The sequence below is a fragment of the Tenrec ecaudatus genome, chromosome 6, assembly GCF_050624435.1.
Source record: "Tenrec ecaudatus isolate mTenEca1 chromosome 6, mTenEca1.hap1, whole genome shotgun sequence".
In the NCBI taxonomy this organism is placed as follows: Eukaryota; Metazoa; Chordata; class Mammalia; order Afrosoricida; family Tenrecidae; genus Tenrec; species Tenrec ecaudatus.
The window spans coordinates 79,450,392-79,468,013 of record NC_134535.1 but is presented as its reverse complement, the minus strand read 5'-3'; positions in this window follow the sequence as shown (position 1 = coordinate 79,468,013).

Below are 17,622 nucleotides of genomic sequence, written 5' to 3'. Positions count from 1 at the left end.
AGATCCCTGCAATCTATGAACTGGGCCATCCTGGTTCTGCGTTTCTACCTCAGGCATACTGACTCAGAATCTACAGCTTATCAAGATCCCCCCAGGTGGTTCTTACAGATATCTAAAACAGAGAGCCTAGGCTGGAGTCTGCCACCTGGGACAGGCCCTCAGAACCCTAACACAATGCTCCCAGGGCTGAGTCTGGACAAGCTAACTGGGCCTCCTTGTTTTCCTGTGGTCTCCGTCTCCCTGGACCACCAGAGCTGTGCTGAATCCAGGATCTCTAAGAATCACCTAGGGGTCTTGTTGAAATGTAGACTTTGATCCAGTACACTGGTATTTGGGGTGGACATGCAAATTCTCAACAGAAGTTGAACCAGAAGGGACCCGGTGAAGCCCTGCTGTGGAGACCACACCCTTGGACTTTCTCACAAGAGCAGCTGCTACCTACCTACTGGTCCCAAGGGCACTCCCCTCTCCAAGTCCCTTCCAGAACTGGAGGAGCAGAGGAATGACTGAGAATTCATCCTTCTGTTTCTCAACTGGGCTCGTCAGTCATCTTCCTGATTCTGTCTCCTGGATCTCTGGCCTCCATCTACCTTCCTGGGAAATGGGTACCGAGGCTTCTCCTTCGAAGGGTGAGGGTGGAAGAGGAACGCAGTTCTCTTAGGACAAAAATTGCAGAAGCAGGGGGCTCTTGTCATCACCCCATCAGCCCCCACCAGCTCCAAGGCAGCATAGCCAATGGATTGATGGCCACTTAGCCGAGGATCCTAAATCTCCGCAGCTCAGGTGGCCTCCCTCTCTCTGGGGTCTGGACACTTGGGTCCCCAGGAGAGGAGCCCAGGCTGCCTGGACGGGCTGATTTGCATCACTTGCTTGGGAAGCAATTATCGGAGGAGCTGTCAGCTCTGCGCAGCTCTCTCCTCACTAATCGGATTTTGCCAGAGCCCCGGGCTGGGGGGTGGGGTGGGCTGAGTAATTTGGCTTGATGCGGTGGTGGAAATGTCGGGCGAGGAGGCTGGACAATCTGTCTGAGCGACGCTAGAGTTGTCCAGAGAGGCGATCCTGAGGGGACCACACAGACAGCAGACGGATGGCCAGCCAAGGGGACTGGACTGGTCCCCGAGTCCTGCAGCAAGAAGTGAAGGCTTGGGAAAGTAGGAGGAGCATCTCCCACAGGTAGGATCAAAAGAGGAGGTAAAATGAGGCTGGGAGAAGACCAGGCTGCCTAGCAGGGAGGGATCCCAGAATCCCAGGTGTTCAGGCTGTCCTTCCAGGAAGCTGGCAAGAGAAGGGATTTGAATCAAGGATTCCTCTCCGGAGCCAGCCCCTCCCCCTGCAGTAGGCCCCGCCCACATTGTTCCTGCCCCTGTCTCTGGAGCTGTCCCTGGCCTACTTTTGTGCCTGCAGTCCTCTAGAACCTGTCTCCTCCCTTTCCTACCCACACTGCCCCCTCACCTCTCCCCAAGGTATTCATTGAACTGTGACCCTCGCCCTGCCCTTGTCCTACTCCAAGCCACCCTTTCAGAGCAGAGGTAAGGACGCTCATAGCAATCCCCAGGTGTTACTGGAGTGGGTGCTCAGCGGTTCACCTCTCACCTTGCACGTGGGAGTTGCTAGCAATGCCGCCCTGAGCAGTCACTGGAATCTGTGTGTGACTGTGACGCTAAACAGGTTTCAGTAGAGCGTCAGGACAAGGATGGCCTAGGAAGAAAGGCCTGGCAGTCTCCTTCCAAACATCAGGCACTGAAAACCCTACAAGAAAGAGTCTGATTCACAACCAGCTGGGAAGTTGGTGCAGGACCGGGCAGTGTTCTGTGCCACGGCACACAGGGTCGCCAGGACTCCAAGCCTGCCCAACAGCGGCTCATGACCAACCCCCTTTCCAGGAGGAGTGCTTCTTCTACACCAAACCCCACCTGTGCTTCCCACAGGTTCCCTCCTGAAATCTGTGGTAGCGTTGTGAGGGGCAGGCGCCTGCCATCTCCGTTTTAGAGATGAGGGCATGGCCGTGGCATGAAGATCGAAGCTATGGCTGATCGGTGCACCCGCTGCGACCAGGACAGCCCTGGCCCCTGGTGTACAGTCAGTGTCTGCTGGCCTACCCTGACTGACACCCACATTCCCTGGTGCGGCCTTTCAGCCCTCTCCTTCCCTGGCCCCCTTACCACCTTAGCCTGGCCTTCCTTACCCTTTATGCCTCAACCCCTTGGAAAGCTCACCTTCCTCATCCTGTCCTGCCCCTCCAGAGTAGCCCACTCAGTCCCCCTTCCCGCCTTTGCCATGGACTGAGTTCCAAGGACCCCCCAAAGCCCAAGTCAAGTGCCACCTCCTTTTGGAAGTCCCTGGTCCTCCTGTCGCCAGCTCACTGGTGTTTCACTCAAGACTAAACTGCCTTATGACACGGGCTACCGCATGCTTTCCTTCACCTAAGCCTCTGCCCGCTGCTTGGCGCCCACTGCCGTCCAGCTCTGTTTTTGGTCTTTCTCGGCGGCATTCAGAGATGCTGCCATGAGAAGCCCACCAAATTCCCAACAGGACACGTGCAGATGGCTCTGGCATTGGCAGTGGTGTGATCTTGGGTAGATCAGTATCTCTCTGAGCCAGGGGCAGGTCATTTTTTCCTTGACCTTGAAGGAAAATCTGACCATGCCTACCTCGTGGGACATCGCGCACACCTTGTCTTACGGCCCAGGGTTTGTCTGCAGAGCACTGATGAACCTCTCTGTCTCTGAAGCTCACCGGACTCCAGCAGGAAGCCTAGGAGAAGAGACCTACCACCCAGCTCCCTCACTGCCAATTCCCAGGGGACCCGTCCCACCTGGGCTCCCTGAGAACCCCTTTAACAAGTGAGACGCTGAGTCCTCCCTCTGAAGATATTAATAATGAAGAAATAAGGCACTGGGCAGGGAACCGGATGCAAATTGCTCCCAATTCTCAGTCCAGGAAAGAGCCAGCCTGAGCTGTGGACCTAGAGAAATCCTGTGCTCGTTTGCATGTCATTTGCATTATATTTACATGTGATCAATTTCATGTTCACAGGCACAATCCTCCCAGTTTTTCCCGCCCCCAGGGTCCCCTCCCTGTCGCTGCCCCCACCCCCCCTCCCCAGCCCCTTCCCTGCAGGCCGCCTTTCTCCTTCCTCGGACCAGGGTCCGCAGGCCCCACTCCTCCCGAGGGCAAGGACTGACTGCTTGCCCAGTGCCCACAGTAGCTTCTGGGGATCTCACCCCTTAGTTCAGGGGGGGGGCATCCCTGCCTGCCCCCTCCCACCCTGAGCCGGGCAGGCGCAGCAGACAGCAAGCGCGCCTCTCAGCAAATCCCAGCCCCATTCAGCCTGGTGATTAATGGCGATGCCCTCCCCATGAACCTGCTTTTAATACTGAGGAAGTTATGAAACCGCTATACATCAGCGGCTCCGGCCCCGCTCCTCCACCCCCACCCTCGGCTCCCTCTTCAAAACCTCATTTGGGCTCTTGCCGCCTGGGCCCACTCCTCCTCTGGTCTTTGGGGAGGGGTCTGTCTGCCCCTGCTGCCCCCCACCCACCCCTGTGAGGGTCCACAGCTCATTTTCCTTTCCTCTCTCTCCCCTGCTCCTCCCACCCCCCCCCCAAGGCTGCATCTCAGGACCCATTTAGAATTGCTGACATTTCATCTGCATTACATACCTCACTCAGTCCCAGCAGCCATCCCTCATGCATGGGAGGGGGCGGGGCAGGCGGTGGTCTTAAGCTTGGGGAGATGGTAGGGAAACAGGGTTGGGGTAGGGAGATGGATAGCACCTCCTCCGCACCCCTTTCCCCTGGCGGTCCTCTCCCCAGACCTGAGGCAGGTGGGAACCTGGGCTAAGTGATGGCAAGGGCTGGTCGGTCCCCTAGCCTCTGAATGTGACCTGCAGGTCCCTGAGACCTTACAACCTCCAAGACCTATTTTAGACTGCACGGACCCTCGGGAAGGTTGTGCTGCCCACCTCCCCCGCCGCAGGCTTCTCCAAAGGCGACCATGGGGGTGATTGTTTAGCCTCTTTTACCTGCCCTGCTATAGTGCTGTAGTGTTTCCAACAGCATCCTTTTGGGAAGTCCCTCTGCATATCTAACCACTGTGCCTCATGCTGCAGTCAGTATTTTCTTCTTGCCTTGTCCTTTCGGGTTGAAAAGAAGCCATTGCCCCCCTCGAAATTCACTGAACCCTTTGTTCCAATGTGTTAGACATCATAAATACAGTCATCCCGCACACATACTCCTGCATCTTAAACAAATGAAAGGAGGCAGAGGGCGGAGCCACCTCAGAAAGGAAGAAACAGAGACTCAAAGTCAAGAGGAGGAAAGGCAAGAGCCTTGCCAAAATCAGGAGGCAAGACCTCTGGGTCCCAGGAACCCAGAGGGGTGCTGCCCTTCACAGAGAGATGGACAAACAGCAGGCCAAGACAGGCAGGCAGACCCAGACCCACAGAAGGAAGGCGATCTGGTAGGGAGACAGGCAAACAAAGACAAACAAACAAAGAGCGAGACAGACAAAGGGACCCTGGGCCAGGAATGGGGCTGTCCCTGTGGCGGCGGCGGCAGGAGGAGGCCGGCAGAAGCGCTGGGCGGTATGTCCCAGGATGGACACTGGAGAAGAGCCATGGCCGCCGCCTCTCCGTCTGTCTCTGTCAGTCAGGGTCTCTGCTGGAATGTGTCTCTGGGGTCTCTTGGGCTTTGGGCTCACAGGGGCAGCCTCTAATCCTTTTCCTGGGGATGCCTTGTCCTTGGCCCTCCCCACCCTGTCTCTTGAGTCTCCCCTCAGACTCAGGCCATTTTTTCTGGGGGCCCCCATGAGAACAGGACAAGCCTCCAGGCATGGGCTGGTGTGGAAGGACTAACTCCCGCCCCCACCTTGGGCCGGGGAAGGTGAAGGTAACAGGGCTGTCTGCCCAATGTGGCTCAGCCCAACACACAGAACCAGGGCAGCTGGTGCTGAGCTAGTAGAGACTGATTTTCTTGTTGTTTGTATCTCATTTGCACATTCCTCATTCCCAGCCTGCCAGTTGCCAGTGCCAGGCCCCCCTTCAGCTCCGTCAGGCCCCTAGGAGCTGAGGGGGGAGCAGAGAGCCAAGGGCTTCCTCACACCCTCCTGCCTCCCCTCCTTCCACAGCGCCAGCCTCCTAGCACTGTGTCCCCCCTCCCCCAGGCATCTGCTCCTCCACACGCGACTTGTCTTGCCTCTGACTTTAGTCCCTTCTCCATGAGCTCGATCTTCCTTCGCCCTCCTTGAAAGTCAGCCACCAAGCCCTCCTCTTCCAGGAAGCCTTCGTGGGCACACAACCACCCCCCACCCCCACCCCCCCACAACCCCCACCCCTGAGCAATGACAAAGCTGCCGCTCCCGCTCCCAGGGCAGCGAGAAGGCAGGCCCCTCAAGAAGAGTGCGTCCTGGCCTTTCTTGTCTCCAGAGGGAGAAGGAAGCCATGGTCTTGGTCCTTGTCGTCCGTAGCTGCCAAGCCATTGCACATCTCAAGGTGACCCCACCGGTTTGCAGTAAGGTTTTCTTGGCTGCAGTCAGACCTTCCTTCTGCGGGGCTGCTGGGTGGGTGCAGAGCGCCCATCTGCGGGTTGGCAGCCAGTTGTCTCCATTTCACAGAGGAAGCAGCAGAGGCCCCGGCTGGGTAAGCCCATTTCCCAGGGCAGTAGAACCAACCGACTCCAAATTCACTGCCAAGTCCAGCACAGCACACAGCAACCTAACAGAACTGAGGAAAGCTTCCCCTTTGGGTTTCCAAGGCTGTGCCTCTTCTTGCCCCCCACCCCACCCCTTTAAATCGTGTAATTGTTGTTTTTTAATTGTGGCAAGAATACACACATTCTCCAATTCGATAACTTCTGCATGTGTCGTTCATCGATTATACCCTTCCCACTGTGCGACCATGGACTATAAATCTTTATGGGACCGGAGAGCCTCAACTCTCTCCCCACAGAGTGACTGGTGGATTCAAACCGCTGACCTTGAGGTTAGCAGCTCAACACCAAGCCCGCTAGGCCACCAGGGAAGAAATGAGAGAGGTCTTTTCAATGTCCCACCTCCTACCCAGTCCCATAGAGCTCCTGGCCAATCCCTATATCTTTCTTGATTTTGCTTAACAACATGCCCTTGGTTATGACAGGCCCTAGGCCAGATCTTTCTCCCTGTGTGCCCTGTGAGCCTGGCAAACTCCAGCTCCACTCTCACCTCCCCTGAGAACCCTCTCTGTGGCCCCTCCTCACTCCCTGGGCTGTTTGTTTCCCCAGCACCCTTGGAGGGCAGGGGCTGCCCAGTCCTGTCCAGCTGTGTCCCTAGGGCTCCCCCAGACACAGGCACAGCAGCTGGTGACGGAGCCAGATGTCATTGCCTCCCTCCCCTGCCAGGCTCCCTGGACAGGCATCTCAAGGGAAACAACTGACCCACCCACCCGGGAAGTCAAGAAGACAGACCAAGACTTGGGGACGAGAGCACACTAGGAACGGATCCAGGGAAGCCGGAGAAAACTAATTTTGTTTTCTACAGAACGCTGGCATCGAACAGATGAAGTGCTGAGTGAATGAACAAATGTAGAGAGGAACGCAGCAAAACGGAGGAAGCACAGGGGGGAAGGGGAATCACAAAAGATGGAAGGGAGGAAGGTACAGTTGGGTGAGGGTCAGGGTGAGGGGGAGAGAAGATGCAGGGGAGGTGCCTTGGGGCCCTATTTTCCTGCCTGAGGCATGGAGCCCTCTGCCTGCAGGAGGACAGAGGCATCTGCTGCACCCCCTGATGCTCAGTGGCCCTTCCACATCCCTCAACTCGCAAACCAGACAGCGATCCCTGCAGGCAGAGGGCCTTCCTGACTCCCCACTCTGCAACTACAGAGTCTGAGGCTATCTCCAAGGCCTGCCTCTCCACGACCCACCCAAGGGCCCTCTTGGCACCGAAGGCAAACAAACCAAAAAAGAGGCAGCGACCATATCCCTCCTCACTCATGGGGTCAGTCCAGATTCAGAGGCAGCGTGGGTCACCTCAACACCCCAGGAAGGAACGAGGGAGGAGGTGTGGTGTCATCTCCCACTCCAGGCAGGGAGAGCCCCTGCCTGGGCTCTGTCCTTGCCTGGTAGGTTGGAAATGCTTACTCCAAGAAGCTAAAGAACCTCCCCCCCTCCAAAAAACAAAACAAAACCTCGCTACCCTTGGGCCCATTCCAACGTATAGCTACCCTGCACAGGCGAGCGAGCGAAGACACATTTCAGGAGCTGCAGGAGACACCGGTCTTCACCTCTGCCTGAGACCAGAGACTGCCAGCCAAGGGAGGGTCTCAGGTGGCTCTCAGCCAGTCCTTTGAAAGACACCACTCAGCTCTCCACCCAGCAGCAGCCCTGGTTCCCAGGAGCTCAGGGGGCAGGAGGCAAGTCCTAATCGCGCTGGAGCCCCACTGGGAAATACACACAGGGACTGTGGGTCCCAGAGGACCCCGCTCACCCCAGGAGCAGGCAACTTCCCAGGCTACAGCCTCCCTTAGACACCCAACCCCGCTGGCCCATGCCACTCACTCTATCTGGCAGTCTCCCATGATGTGTGGGTTACATCTCTCCTGGGTCCTCACGAATGGCTAGAGTTGCAGTGGTCAGAGGACCTGGAATAGGACAAGTGCTTCCCTTGGGCCTGGAGGAGGGGTGCCAATGGCTGAAAGAAAGGGTGGCTGGCTCAACCCCACCCCTTCCCCGTAGCAGTGGAAACCAAGTACAGACAGATGGAAGGACTTGTTGGCCGAGAGAAGAAACGGGGTTATGGGTTGCAAAGAGTGCGTTCCCCTCTATAGGCTTCTCTCAGCCCGGGTGAGACCCTGGGCGGTGGCTGCACCGGCCTGGCCCTGGTTTTTCCGAAGGGACCCCTGTGCTGGGATGACGGGAATCCTGCAACTCCAGAGGAAAGCGGGGAAAACCTGGTCCCGGAGCCCCCTTGTGGTCACGTTACGCCATCACAGGCAGCTCTAGGTGGAGCCAGGTCCAGGGGCTCATGCAGGGGGACAGCTGCAGTGCCCCACTTTCAGTGAGAAACCCAAGATAAGCAGACCCAAGGACACTGGTTAGGAGGCAGCAGGGACCCAAGAGAGCACTGGAAAGGCAGCTGAGATAGCCCGAGTGAGTCAGCCTTCAATCTGCCCCTCTCCAGTGCACCCTGCCCCACCCACAGTGGACCTCCGTTTCCTTATCTGGAAATAGGAATCAAAAACTCCCCCTGACCCACTGGTGCCTCATAGAAGGGTGGTAAGCTCTAAGTGAGATCATCATGTTCTACAGATGAACAGCTCTGTGTAAGTCTTAAAACTCAGGGTCCGGTATGTGGTGCAAGGAACTGGCCCCGAGAGTCAGGGAAGGAAGTCTGATCCAGGCATGGATGGTTCAGACTCAGGGGTTCTCTCCGTCCATCCGTCCTCGAACCCCTCACTCAAGACCTCCTGGGGAGAAGAAGTCGCTGGAGGCCTAGGAGCCATGGCGGTTGGTAGGTTCCGACCCACAGTGGCCCTGTGTCCAACAGAAGGAAACGCAGCCCAGTCCCGTGCTGTCGCCACAGGTGCTGTTACCTTGGAGCCCAGTCTTGCAGCTGCCTCATCAATCTTGCCCAGGGTCTTCCTCTTTTGTTCTGACACCTCTCTTACTTTATCAAGCAGGATGTCCCCTCCCAGGGCCTGGCCTCTCCTGCTCACAGGCCCAACGTATGTGAGATGAAGTCTCGCCATCTTTGCCTCTAAGGAGCATTCTGGCTGTACGCCTCCCAAGACAGATTTGTCTGTTCTTTTGGCAGTCCGTGTATACTTTCCGTATCCGTTGCCATCACCGTGGTTCAAATGCATCGATTCTTCTCCCATCTTCCTTGTCCGATGTCCAACTTTCACAGGCATGAGGCGATTGAAAGGACCATGACTTGGAGCGGGTGCACCTTTGTCCTCAAAGTCACACCCTTGCATTTCAACTCTTTGCAGAGGTCCCAAGTGCGGTTTGATCTTTTGACTGCCGCACCCACGAGCATTGAGTGTGGCTCTAAGCGAGATGAAATCTGGGACGACTCCATCTTTCCTCCCTTGATCGTGCTGTGTGTGACCTGCTGGTCCGGCTGTGAGAATCTGCAGGGTTTGCTTTGTTATTTTACGTTCAGTCGTGATCCAGACTGAAGGCTGCAATCCTGGCTCTTCATCCACCAGTGCTTCCAGTCTTCCTCACCATCAGCCAGCGCAGTTGTGCCGTCTGCACATGGCAGCTGTTCATAAACCCCGATGCTGAGTTCTTCTTCACAGAACCCAGCTTTCCTGAGGGTTTGCTTAACATACTTGATGAAGTGTGGTGAGAGGATACAAATCCATCGCACACCTTTCCTGATTTAAAACCATGCTGCTGCCCTCGTTTTTTTCCTACGACTGCCTTGGATCCGTGTACAGGTTCTGCTGGGCACAATGAAGTGGTTTGGATCCGTGTACAGGTTCTGCTGGGCAAAATGAAGTGTTTGGGAATGGCCATTCCTCTCAAGGGAATCCATAATTTGTATGATCCACACAGCCAGAGGCCTTAGCATGGTCCACGGAACACAAGGAAGCAGCTTCCTGGCATCCTCTGCTTTGAGCCAAGACCAATCTGACATCAGCAACGATGTCCCTTGTTGCGCTTTCCCTTCGGAATCCAGCCTGAACGTTTAACTGCTCCCTACCGATGTACTGTAGCAATGATTGCTGGATGATCTTCAGCAAAATTTTATTTGCATGTGATACCAATGATATTACTCTATAATTTGCACATTCTGTTGGGTCACCTTTCTTTGGAATGAGGACACATACGAATCTCTTCTGGCCAGTTGGCCAGTAGCTGTCTTCCGGGAGCCCTTAGAAAACTCAAAAAAAACACCCCAAAACCTTCATTGCCATTGATTCCATTCCAATTCATAGCAGCCCTTTAGGGCCAAAGAGAACTGACCCAGTGGGTCTCCAAGACCAGAACTCTTGATCAGAGCAGAGCGAGGGGCAGTTTCGAACTGCTGCCCTTGTCCTAAGCGGCCCAACCCCTCACCTGGAAGACAAGAAGCGAAGATGCGAAAGACAGCTCCACACCAACACGGAGACAGACTGACTTTCCTCTGATCCATGCCTCCTTGCTGGACTGCTTTCTTCGGCTTTTTGGAAGTTCTCCCAAACCTCTAACCGCAATCCTTCCTGGAGGGATCAGGGAAGATGTCTCCCTAGGGAATCCTCTGGCTTTTTGCCTGTTATACAACAAACAAATCATCCTGGACTCCTAGAGAGGAAGGGGGAGGGGAGGGCAGGGGAGTGGCAGTCAGAACGGATGTCTATCACCTTATCATCTCCTCCAAACCCAGGAAGCAGGGACTGCCTGAAGGTGGGCTCCCCTAGGAGGAGGGGCTGAGGGAAGATAACAGGGCAGGTTCCTAGACAAGGGCGGATGAGGACCTTCTCTGATGTGTCTTGGATGATGAGAAACTGGAGGTGGCTGAGAGGGGAGAACAGGAGAACACAGCCAGGGGCTTGTGCGGCCAGCGGAGAGAAGCCGGCACAGAGTGGGGAAGAAACGTGTGGCCCTGAAGCGCTGGGGACCTGAGCAAGCTCAGCCTCCTCCCAGTTAGCTCTCTAGGCTTGCACCTGTCCTCAACCTCATGAAGCTCTAGGGCAGCACATCCCACAAAAGAAAGTCAAACAGACTTCCTGACTCCTCCAAACCACAGGCCAGGAGGGATCCTGGCAGGTCCCTTGTCTGCAGGGGACATCTCTAAGATGTCCCTAGATGTCCCAGCTTTCACCAAGGGTCCTAGAAGGTCACCAGCCTTCCAGAACCACTACCCATTCCCCAGAGCCCATCAGAACTAGGACAAGGCTCGGGGGAACAAGACACTAGGACTCTACCCCAGAACTGTTTCCAGGGTTGAACCCAGGAATTTGATGCCCAAGGAGCACCCAGGCGATTCATAACCAGGTCTGAGGGCCCTAACCCAGGACTGTCATTAGGCAGGGAAGGGAAAAGAGGTTCAGAGAGGCATGGCAGTCTGCCCAGGTCACTCTCTGAAGACCGTACCCCACATGTGCAGGCACAGAGGTGCCTCACCTCTTCTCCAGAGCCTCTGCCCTGGACACCAGACTTGGTCTTCCACACCTCCCCCCTCGGTCCTCCCTTTCTCTGGTCCTTGTCCAGACCCCTTCTCTGCTTGTCAGCAGGGCCCTTATCTGCCCCAACTCCTGCTACATGGAAGGGCTGCCACCGGCGATCAAACAGCAATCCCTCCTGGAAGAAACGCCCCTATGGAACTGTGTGCTCCTGTTTGAGTCATGTAACAGGGAGCCAGAGCCCGGGACACCTTGGCTCCCAGTCTTCCTCGGTCACAAGGACACAGGCCCCGCTCTGAGATGGGACTGCCTTGGAGGGGGTGAGAGACTGATTTGTCACCCTCCGGGTGGACATGTCGAGTCACAGACTCCTTGAGAGAGACCAGGCAGAGTGGTGGGTGGAGGGACACAGAAAGAGCAAGGCTTATGAATATTCCACTCCCCCACCCACCCACCTAAAGCTGGCTCAAGCCACAGGTACAGCCCCCAGCCTCCTCCCCAGTGGAGGAGAGCTGTCTTCTCAGAGAGTGGGGGGGAGGGGTGCAGACACAGGTCCAGCAGGCCCAGACCATGTGAAGAGCAGCTTGAGCGGTGGGTAGGAGGCGGGGAGCGGCTGTCCATGCAAATGGGCCATGGGCATTCAAAGTCACACCTGTGACTGAGCCCTGCCAGCCTGGGCCAGGAGGCCTGACAGACCCTGGCCCATCTCCAGCGACATCGCTGCCACTTGGAAGAGCCTCTAGAAAAGCAACATCCCCCTCTCCTCCCCCCCCCAAAAAAAACACTTACTGGGGATTTGCATTTAAGTAAGATCCCCAGGTGATGTCAAGGCAGGGTGTCTCTCGGGTCAGGCTGTGGACGGGTGAAGTCATGCAATGACGTGGTGGCAAGGACCACAATGACAGTCAGGGTCCTCACGAGGATGGTTGTGAGAGGCCCGCCCTCTCCGGACACCTGGGTTCCAGGGAAGGAGGAAAGCTGCTCTGTCCAGATGGCCGGCGGCCCAGAGGAAGAGGCCAGGGCAGAGACATCAGAGCCTGAGCAAGCAGACCACGTCCAGGAAGGAGGAGCCTCCACCCTGGGCCTGGGAGACCCAGTTTCTCGTGCAAGGAACATGGTTCACATGCTGGCGATGCAAGAGCACTGCGGTGGGAGTCTGCCGCAGGCTTGCTGTAGAAGCCCAAGGAAGCAGCTTGCCCTCTCTGGGCCTCAGTCTCCTCGTCTGAAGGGGATTGGTCCATTGGGCCATCTTTGAGCTCCTTCTGGCTGCTGGTGGGCTGATGGCTCTAGGACATCACTGTGAGATAGACATTCTGAGACATCCGTGGGTGACCACAAGCCAGGCCGCCACCGCCCCCCTACTCTGCACAGAGAAGCACAGGGGTGGGAGAGAGGCCTTCTCACAGGTCCCCCCCCCCACCACCACCCCTAGCCACTCTGTCCTCATCATTGCCCTCTGGCCCTCTTCCCTCCGCAGGCGGCCAGGTGAGCCTGGGCACACCCCTTCCCACACAGCTCACGCTAGGTGGCTGCTGCCCCCTGCTGGCCCCACAAGGGATGACCACCTGGCTGGCAGTTGCATGATTTGAGGGCCCACCTGGTGGGAGGTGGGAGTGCTTGCACCCTGTTCTCAGACACACACACACACACACACACACACACACACACACACACACGAAAAGATGAGGACAGTCCAATAATGGACCGAATCCTCTGAAGAGAAGAGAAGCAGGATTAAGCGGACATGCTGATGCCGGCTGGACGTGGACAATTTAAAAGCTCACTGCCATAGAGTGATTCTAGCTCACAGAGACCAGCTAGCACAGGGGAGAATGGCCCCGGACGATTTCCAAGACTGGGACTCTTTGTGGGAGCAGAAAGCCTCACCGTTCTCCCTCGGGGTGGTTGGTGGTTCCTAACTGCTGACTTGGTGGTTAGGAGCCTGCCTAATGCCTACCTACTGCACAGCAGGACGCAGCACCAACACTGCTACGCGTGAAGGCTCCCTGCCTGGGCTGCCGACTCCAAGGATGACCTGGGGGCACTGTGGGTAGGACACTGGGCTGCTGACTCCAAGGACATCCGTTTAGTTCAAAGCCATTGTGGGTGTCCAGTCTTGCGGAGCCGAAGGAGCAGGTCGGCTCTGGCCGGAGGGTCACGCTGGGGGATTGTGAGCACAGTTCTGGGGACTTGAAACATGCTGTTTCACCTCCCATCGGGAGACAGCTTGGAATTAGCATTAGTCCCATTTCACAGGTGGACAGAGCCAGGCAGAAGAGTTCCAGAGTGACCTGGCACGGAGCCATCCTCTGAGACTACCAGGCTGTCCTGCCCGCAGGGAGCATGGGCAGAGAGACCAACAGAGATAGAAGCACAGGGATGCCACTGTGTTGTGGACAGAGAAGTCTCTAAAAGAGAGGAGGGAAGTGGGGAGGAGAAGTGGGCGGGCAGGGGAAGGAGAGAGCAGGATGGCCAAGAGAGGGAGGCCAGGGAGGCAGGCTCCCCTTTGACCCCAGGGCCCCAAAGATGCTATCAGGCCAGACCCGGCCGGAAAATCCTTCCTGGACCCCTCCACATTCCAGCCGCCCCGAGCTGGTTTTACAGCCTCCCCGCACAGCCCTGACACTGTTTATGACAGCCCCATTCTCCAGCCCTTGTCTCCAGGCCCCAAAGGCATCTGGCCAACTGAGGGACGAAAGGCTTGTGGGGGCAGGGGTCCACCGCCCATCTTCCCAGCCCCTCCTTTGAACCCTGCTGAGTGCCGGAAGGAGGGGGCTGGGTGGGCGCCACTAGGGCCCCTTCCAGGCTCCTCACTGCATGTCTGGCAGGGGAGGAAGCAGACCCCCCCAGTCTGGGCCACCTCCCAAGGACCAGCTAGAGAATCCCTCTGTCAATCCCTTGCTCTGTGACCTTGGGGACATGGTTTACCCGGCCTGGGCCTCAGTTTCCCTGCCTGTGCAGTCCTTTTCAGGATTTGACCTCTGCCATGCAGAGTGGGTTTCTCCTCCTTTCCCTTTCCACTTCCTTCCCCATCTCCTGGCTCCTCTCTGGACTGGGGAAGTTGACATTGGTGCTGCCCTTGCCAAGGGCCCCAGAGAGACCCAGTCCCTTCCTCATCTCTAAGTGGAGCTGCAGGGTCTGGGAGAAACAGGGAACACAGCTCCTCCTTCTGAGCAGCAGGAGAAATCCAGATGAAGCTAGACCTCACTGCCGTATCCTGCTCCCCTACTTGTACACACACACACACACACACACACGCCCCAATTACTATGCATAGTGCACAGCCAGGTGATTAATTGCCTGATTAATAATTACTCAGGCTAATAAAATAATTAATTAAATTGGCAAGCTATTATTTATCTGTTCATCCCCAGCTCAGAAGTCTGCAATGAGGAGTTTGGGAATCTCCCCTCCAGGCGCTTTCAGAAATGTGATCATTAGTATGGGGAAGGAAGAGGAAGGTGGGGGGTGGAATGGTGCTACTTCACCCTGAGACCCTCCCAAGGTGGAGAGGAGAGGCACCCCTCCCACACACACCCAGGCTTTCTAAGAGAGAAGACTGGGGGCGGGAGGGAGGACAGAAACTGACCAGATAACCCCCCAGTCCAGAGAAGAAGCCGACCAGTGAGGCACAGGACTGGACTGGGGCAGGGGGCAGGGGTGGGGACTCCACAAGCAACTCAGGATAGGGTGGGGGTAGGCAGCTGGGCACCCAGGTTTGGGAAATTCTCCCATGTGCTCACGCTAGCAAAAGATTGATGACACCATTTTCAACAAATGATCTTTATCTCACCTCTTGTCTCCCAAATTTATGATTTTGCCCCCAAGCCCCAGGCTAGACAAGCAGGGACCCAGTGAGCTGTGTGGTGGGGGTGGGCTGTTTTGGCGGTGTAATTCCGGCATCCATGGGAAGTCCTGGATCTCATCTGTTTAGCTACTTCCAGCCTCTGACAAAATCAAGGTCTGCACTGGACTCAGATTGGAGCCCCTGGAACCAGGTCTGGAATATTGCCCACCCACCTCCCCCCACACCCCAATTCCCCAGGCTAAGCAAAGAACCAGTATATGGGAGGAAGAGGGGCAGCTGAGTTCCTGGGGTGGGGGGGGGGAGGCAGAGCCTGCCTGGAGAATAAGGTGCCTGCCCAGGCAGTCTGTAGCAGATAAGGATGTCCTTGGGTGGTTGTGAAGCACGGGACAGCCAGGAGACAGGACTCCATCATCAGGCCTGCACACCAGGAGCTGGGCAGGCTGAAGTCTCTGCAGGACAAACAAGAGCCAACCTGGCTGCAGAGCAGCTCAAGGGGGAGGGGGCAGTAAGGAACAACTGTGTGACTAGATCACACCCCAAGGCAAATGTCACTTTTTTTTTTTTTTTTTGCTTTTATTTATTTATTTATTTTAACAATTTATTGGGGCTGATACAATTCTTTTCACAGTTCATACATATACATACATCAATTGTATAAAGCACATCTGTACAGTCTTTGCCCTAATCATTTTTTTCTCTTTTCTTCTTTTACATTTTATTAGGGACGGCAAATGTCACTTTAAAAGAGAGAGAGGTTGAAGGATGCTGAAGCAGCTAATGTGTGTGTGTGTGTATACATACTTACATACATTTTGGGTGTGTTTGTGCTTTTCAAATGAGTATAGAGGCTGTATGAGCCCAGCAACATCCTGCTGGGCAATGTCGAAGGGAAGAAGTCCCATAGGAAGGGACACTAGAACTTGACTCGGAGGAGTCCAGGAATAAACCAAAACCCATACACTCCTGGCTGTGCTGTCAGCTCTGACTCCTGGAAACCCCGTGTGTGTGCACACACGTGCAACTAACCATGCTCCAAGACAGAGGCTTGACAGGTTTGAAGTAAATCACCAGACTTTGCTTCCGAGGCACCTCTGGTGGAATTGGACATTGGCAGGGGAGTGCACCGAGTCTGCACTCCAGGCCCTGAGAAACATGTAGAAATGTGCCCAGTGGAGAAAGGGAGGCATGGGCAAAGGCATGCAGGAGCAGGGCATGTTGCATGAATGTGAGCAGGGGGGCAAGCAGACCACTGGAGATGCTGAGGTTGAGACTGGGTCAAGTGCTTCAGGGTCCAGCTGGTACTCCCAAGAGTCCAGACCTTTCCCTAGAGGCAATGGGGGGAGGGAGGCTGGAGCTTTAACTGGGGAAGTGATCTGGCCCAATTAGTGTTTGGGGAAGAAACCAGCAGAAATGGAGATAAGAGGCTCCCAGGAGGCTAGAGGCAAGGAGTCTCATGGCTGAGTGATCCCAAAGGATGGGTAGGTTGGGACCAGGCAGTAGCCAGGGATCTGGGAGCCGGCATATTAGATGCCAAGCCTCCAGAGGCCCAAAGCATGAGTCCTGCTGGTGCTATGGTTATACACTAGGCTGCCAACCACAAGGTCGGCAGTTCAAAACGACTGGCCCCTTTGCCAGAGAAGCCAGCTTGGTGGCAGTGAGTTTGAGGGTTTTTTTTTAAATCATGAGCTCAAGGAACCCTTGGTGGCTTAGTGGGCTACGAAATGAGCTGCAAACCACACGGCCAGTAGTGCAACCCCCATCAGTCTCTCCAGCGCAGCAAGACGAGGCTGTCTCCTACCGTCGTGATTAAAAGTCACACACATACACACACGGCGGGGGTGGGTGGGGACGAACAACAGAAACAACCAAAAGGGAGAGAGCAGATGGTGTTGGATATAAAAACAATAATAATTTATAATTTATCAAGGGTTCATGAGGGTGAAAGGAAGGGGGAAAGAGGAGTTGATACCAAGGGCTCAAGAAGAAAGTGTTTTGAACAGGATGATGGCAACAAATGTACAAATGTGCTTGATATAATTAATTTATGGAATGTTATAAGGGCTGTAAGAGCCCCCAATGAAATGATTCATTTAAAAAAATCCCAAGTCTCGGGAATTCAAAGAGGCCGTTTTACTCTGTCCTATAGTAGGGTCGCTATGGGCCGGAACCCAGGTGATGGCAGTGGGGGGTAAGCGGTCGGCTGTGAGCTGCAGCCTCGGAAACCCTAGATAACTGGGCCACCATGAGCGGGACCAGCTCCATGGGCGCGGGTTTGGTCTGAAAGCATGAAGCTGCTGAGATTATTTGGGGGGGTGGCTCCTGCCTGCCGTCCAGGGTGTGTGCAGAACTGGGTGGAAGACCTGGGACTTCATGCACTCACGCTTCTGGTGCGAGCGGGACCATCCACGGAGCTGAGGGTTAGGGAGCCCTGGCGAGGCGAGGAGCTGGGGACCGACGTCTGAGGGGAGTCAGGTTCCAGGAGTGGCCTGGAGAAGTGGGGGCAAATCAGCAGAAACCCCGCCCATTTGGGGGCCCAAGGGGAGGCGCGGCCGCGCGGTGCCTCCCGTGACCGGCAGAGGGCGCGCGGGAGGCGGAACCGACCTCAAGAGGGCTCTTCGCCCCCTGCTGGCTGGCCCGGGGCAGAACTTCCGTCTCGACGTGCGCGCACAGTAGGGCCTCTTCTCCCGGGGTTCCCGGGCTCACACCCGGAGGACAGTACCCAGAATCCTCC